This window comes from Gastrolobium bilobum, unplaced genomic scaffold (genome assembly GCF_033153095.1).
Source record: "Gastrolobium bilobum isolate Gb01-03AN ecotype WA unplaced genomic scaffold, APGP_CSIRO_Gbil_v1 utg286840, whole genome shotgun sequence".
NCBI lineage: Eukaryota > Viridiplantae > Streptophyta > Magnoliopsida > Fabales > Fabaceae > Gastrolobium > Gastrolobium bilobum.
This window is the reverse complement of record NW_026896927.1, coordinates 20,436-26,511: the sequence shown is the minus strand read 5'-3', so window position 1 is coordinate 26,511 and position 6,076 is coordinate 20,436. Positions and strand designations below refer to the sequence as shown.

At 33.8% G+C, this 6,076-nt stretch overlaps 1 pseudogene; it reads left to right on the top strand.

Annotated features, from left to right (window-relative positions):
* The first annotated feature begins 8 nt into the window (after nucleotides 1–8).
* LOC133302832 (mitochondrial Rho GTPase 1-like) lies at nucleotides 9–5,822 on the top strand (annotated as a pseudogene).
* The last annotated feature ends 254 nt before the right edge of the window (nucleotides 5,823–6,076 follow it).

Genomic DNA, 6,076 nt, shown 5'->3' with positions numbered 1-6,076 from the left:
GTGGACTTACTTTGACAGGATTTCTTTTTCTTCATGCCCTTTTCATAGAAAAAGGGCGTCTTTGAGACAACATGGATGTGCTCAGGAAGTTTGGATACAATGATGATATCAAGCTTGCTGATGATCTGATTCCGCCTTTGAAACGTGCTCCTGATCAGGTATTTCTTTTGAGATGAATTGTGTCCTCATGTGTATTATATATGGTATACCTTTGTGTTATACCTGTCTGAGATCAATCTATGAACGGCAGGGAATTTTTATCTTGTTCTGATCAAGATTGGTTTTAATTTCTGCAGAGTGTGGAGCTGACAAATGAAGCAGTTGATTTTTTGAAGGCGATCTTTGATTTATTTGATAGTGATGGTGTATGTTATTTGCACAAATGACCTTGAATATTTACACTTTATCATGCTGTTCTTTCATGACTAGGTCATGGGTTTAATATCCAGGAAGCGTCTCTTTGTAATTATGCAAGGGTAAGGCTGCGTACAAGGATTCCTCCCACACTCGCTAGTATGGTTTAACGGGGAGTGATTTTTATCATGCTGCCCATTCTGTTATTTTCTAATATTTCTCAAACGACTTCATTGTGATTTCAGTAACAAATGAAAACTTGCCTAACTCTTCTTGAAATTTGAACATATCTTTTTGTTCCTCCAGGATGGGATGTTGCGATCTCGTGAACTTGAAGAATTGTTTTCTACTGCCCCAGAAAGGTAGGTTGCTTTCTCACATTTTGTGCTAGATATGCTTACTTTATTATCCACCATTCCATGGTAGGTAGATTGCCTTGCGTTGGTTTCTTCTTGAATTGGTAATGGGGTTGTGTGATGTGCAGTTTATTATATGCTGTACTTTTCAAATGTAGAAATGCTATGGAGATCTTTTATATATTTCTAGCTTTCCGTCTTCAATGTTTTTGAAAACTCTACCCATTTCAATTTTTTCTATGTATGCCTTTCCTGAGTCTGAATATCATTAAGAATTTGTGCCAATGTTATGTTATAATTTTTGGTTTTTTCTCCGTTGTCATTAATTATTATTGTTTTTTTAATATATTAATTTTTCTGGACAGTGGGCACTTATGACGCTTCTGAACCCAACTTTTAGTGTGGAGAATCTGATATACATTGGTTACCCTGGTGATCCATCATCTGCTATCCGTGTAACTAGGAAGCGACGTTTAGATCGCAAGAAGCAACATTCAGAAAGAAATGTTTTGCAGTGCTTTGTTTTTGGGCCTAGGAAGGCTGGAAAATCTGCATTGTTGAATTCTTTTATTGCTGGGTATTTTACTGTACATGTTATCTTGAAGCTGTCTGGTAATGTGACTTAAATTAGTGTATAATATATCTTATTGTTGTTGAATAAATACTGCAGTAAATATTCTGAAAGTTACAATCCAACCACTGAGGATCGTTATGCAGTAAATGTTGTTGATATTTCTATGGTAAAAGTTACTTGATTGACATTTGACAATAGCATCTACTTACTGTGCAAAACATTTGTCTCTCTCCGCATTTCCAGAACTAGAGGCTTCTTTTGTTGTATTCATTTATTTTTCTTCGCATTTGTTTCTTCTCTACGTATATGTTTTATCACTTCTTTTTGCAGGAAAACAAAAAATATCTTGTACTGAGAGAGATTCCTGAAGATGGAGTTAGAAAGCTGCTGTCCAATAAGGAGTCTTTGGCCTCATGTGACATCGCAGTTTTTGTTCATGACAGGTGATTGCTGATAGTAAAGACATTATACCATAGAAGTAATGGGTTGATGGGCCTTCAATAAAGTAACCAAGCCCATTAATTAGGAATTAGTATATATATATAGATGTTTAGGGTGGGATTTCTTTATGCATGAAATTAAGCAAATGGTGAATGGGGTTTTGGGAAAGGATCTCTAGGGATCTCTTGAGGCTTGGGTGTTTGGCTTTGAAGGTGAGTTGAGAACCTTGGTTTATCTTTTTGCATTGTCATTTTACTGTTATTTCCTTGTCATTCCTTTGTTACGTTTACTGGTCACTGTAATGTCTAGTACTGTTGATGTCAATATATTGCATCCATCATGTGGAGTTGTGCGTGAGGGCACGCACTAGGGAAGCGTGGTGGAATGTTGGGGTTCTATTTGCAAGGTATGGGACTTGGAGTCCTACATTGATTGTATGGGCAACTAATGTGGGGTTTATAAGGCTTTGGGCACTCCCACCCTTTGAGCTAGCTTTTGGGGTGGTGCATCTCAAGGTCTCATCATGGGTTATCTGTGTTACATAATTATTGTGAAAAATACTTGGGTCATATTTTTTTCTGTTTGAATTGGTTTTATTCTTTCCAATGTCCCAAAACCAGAAAAAAGTACAAAATGAAATATTTTTTTTCTAGAGAACACTCAACATCTCTCTCTCTCTCTCTTTAATTATAATATTTGCATCAGTATAGGATAAATTTCACTATTATATAACATATTTAAAAGCAGTGTTTATAAACTGCCAGAAATTTCTACTCAGTTTCCTTGAATTCAAGTTTTGATTAATTTTGTGTAGTCTGTTTAAATAAATTCATAAGCAATTGGAAAAATTCTGTTGTGCCCTTGGATGAGCTTCCTAAAGCAATATCTGGGTTGTTTTTATAAACTAACATTTGCGACTTACAGGCATAAGTTGAAAATAATTTAAAAACAAGATTTTTAAGTCATTTTGAATTTGCATAGTTTGATTTCAAAAGTACTGACTAAATTGGCAACTCATCCATGGGCTTAAGTTAACTACTATCATTTCATGGCCATGTGGTGTTAGGTGTAGACAACTAATATTAAGTACTTGGAAAATGTTGGTTGTATTTAGCTCACTTGATATTCATTATAGGTCTGATGAGTCCTCATGGAAGACATCATCGGAACTCCTGGTAGAAATCGCTGGTCATGGAGAAGATACTGGCTTTGAGGTGCCCTGCCTTATAGTTGCAGCTAAAGATGATCTGGATTCATTTCCAATGGCTATACAAGAGTCAACTAGGGTATTTTCGACTGGCTTATTTCTTTGCAATGATCGTGTGCATAATTTAGTGTGCATATTGGTGTACATAATTATTAGATGGTCGGATAAAAATTTATTTAATGTGGTGAACATGACATGTTTTGGATTTATGATTTCATCCAAACTTTGTAAATATTGATACATATCAAGTACTAGTCTCTCTCTCTCTCTCTCTATTTTTTGTCCTTCAGATTGAAATTTGATTTAGAAAATTAGAAGTCAGTTTCAATTACCTTGTTTCCCTTTTTATATGTACTATGTTGGGGAACTTTTTTTAGACATTTGCATTTTACTTGGATGTTTATTTTATGTCATCTTTGAATGGAACAAATGAGAGATTGAGGATCTCACTCCTTCCCTATAGCCGTTGTACTAGATTCTGTACACCTGATGTTTGGCAACATTTTTAAGGTGATGCTTACAAAAGAAATGACTTCTAAATTAAATATTATCTTTATTCCGTTTGGAATATTTGGATTTTCGTTTCCAAAAAATTATATTAGAATTGGCTCAAGAAGAAAGACAAACAAGGCATTGGGTTAATTTCCCATACTAGCGAAGTACAAGACTGGTAGCATAAGATGTTTCGTCTATCAATGTCTAGCTGGTATGCTTAAAAAATTTTGAAAAATAAAAACTAATAAAGCTAACTTACCACCAAGATACCCATTCCAAACAGAAGTTTGATTCCTTTCACTTTATATATTATCTTTGATTGATTTAAATGTGATTACTCTGTTGAGCTGTATAATTATTTAGTTTCCACTCTTTTGTTATAAGACTTTGTTTTCTTGCACATTTTAATAAAGGGGCTAGTTTTGATATATGTTCAATTAATCTGTTAGTTGCATACTTGTAGCTAGAAACTTGATATTTTTGGAGTTCATCTTCTAGCTTTGTTTGCGCTTGTTTCAATTTTATTTTGAAAATTATATTTGTCAACCTTTTCTACTGACTTTGCAAGCAAGAGTGAAGACTGAAAAGCACACTGTTAGCTTTTCAATTTAGGGTCATGTCTGTGTGAGTTATGGACAGATAAGCATAGCCCTGAGATCTAGAACAGATTGTCGGGAAAATATTGTATTCTGATGTCATCCTTAGCATGTGCTATGTAAAACTTGTGCTTGATGCTGAGAAATATTCAAACAACTACTTTATCCTGAATCAACTGCAATGACAATTTTGACATGCCAATTTGTTTTTAGGTTAGTCAAGATATGGGAGTCGAGGCTCCTATACCAATCAGTGTGAAATTAGGGGATTTCAACAGTCTATTTCGCCGAATTGTAACAGCTGCTGAGCACTCTCATTTAAGTATTCCAGAAACTGAAGCTGGAAGAAGCCGCAACAGACTTATAAATCGCTCTCTTATGTTTGTTTCAGGTATGGCAGTTTTTATTAGGCTGACTCTTTCATTCCGTACATTTTGCGTCATAAAGCTGTTTGATCTCTTATGCAAACTTAAATGAGCCTATAAACTTGTCTGAATTTTGGGTGATGTGATTATCTTGATTCAGATGTTCTGTGTCCTTTGGTTGGGTAGTTGTTTATTTTGATTTTCTATACGTTGTCTTATAACCTTGAGGTGTTGTGCAACTGTCGTCCATATTGGGTTTCCATTAAGCTTGTATCTACAATATTATTATTATTATTTCCCCTTTATCTGATTTTCCCCCCCATTATTCACCGGAGTTGTTCTGTTTTATGTTCTCTTTGATTTATAGTAGGGTGGACGATGCTTGGAATTTAGGGATTAGATAGCCAATATATTATCAGAAAAATCAAATGGTAGTAAATGAATAAATAATTGGGAGTTACTAATTGCATGTTTGGATCCTCTCTTTTTTTAAGCTAGAAGTTACTTATAAGCATAAGCTAGGCCAAATAGGTTTTGAAAAAAGTTCTTATAATGAAAAGCTCTTTTTTTATAATGAAGAAAAAAGCTGAAAACTAAAAGCTCTTAGGAGGAGCTTTTTTTTAAGCTCTTATCTGTTTTTCTTGAATTGTGTGTTTTTTTTTTTAAAAATGAAGAGTTATAAAGATAGAAAGATAATTTTCTTGAAACTTGTGCTTTTAAGTAATTTTTAAGCTAAATTTTTTATGTAATTACCAAACAGCTTTTAGCTTCTTTTTTTAAGCTCTTTTTTTTTTTAGCTTTAGCTAGTAACTTATAGTTTAAAAATAAGAAAATCCAAACAGATTATAAGTTCATACATCAAAGAGCTTCCTTCTTGGGAGCCATGTTCTTGTTGCATGAAATAGCCTTGTATGGGCCTCCCATATTATTGGATCTTAAATCTGCTGTTCTTTCGGGTATTTGCTTCTACTTTTGATTATTTTTGCTCCTTGTATAGAGTTAACAAAAAAAATATAATAGGCCTATTTAGATAATTGATTTAACAAAGTCCTCTTTTTATTTTATGCTTCTGCTATTTTTGTTTCGGTATTTAATGATTTTATTACCTCCATCATATTGCAGTTGGGGCTGCTGTGGCCGTAGTTGGACTTGCAGCTTATAGGGTATATTCTGCAAGTAAGAGTACCTCTGGTTAAAAGACGCTTCTAATTCTGCGAATTGTGCCAATTCTAATTTTAATTTACCAGCTACTTGTTTCATTGCTTTAATCTGAACCGCCGATCCAACCCTGGAAACGGAAATATCCAAATATTTTATCCAATTGAAATTTTTAAAAATGACTTGGTTGAACTTGAAAATTCAATCATTGGAATTGAAGGAATTTAAAAAATAAACAAAACAATTGAATTGAAATTGAATCGGTTGGATGGTACCAAGAAATGAGAGTTATTACTTACTCCCATTTCTTATTTTTTTATTGAATTAACCGATCCATTTTCTTTGTTATCGAACATTTATTTATATGAAGGTTTTGTGAATGAAGCAAGGTCTATTATCTTATAAGGGGTTATAATGTCAGGTCCAGTTAATTACTTAATTACTGGAATCTTGAAAAGAAAAAAGAATGAAAGCATCCTCTCTGTATTGAAGATTACATTTAAGATTTTTAGCTGTGCGCGAAGTTGACC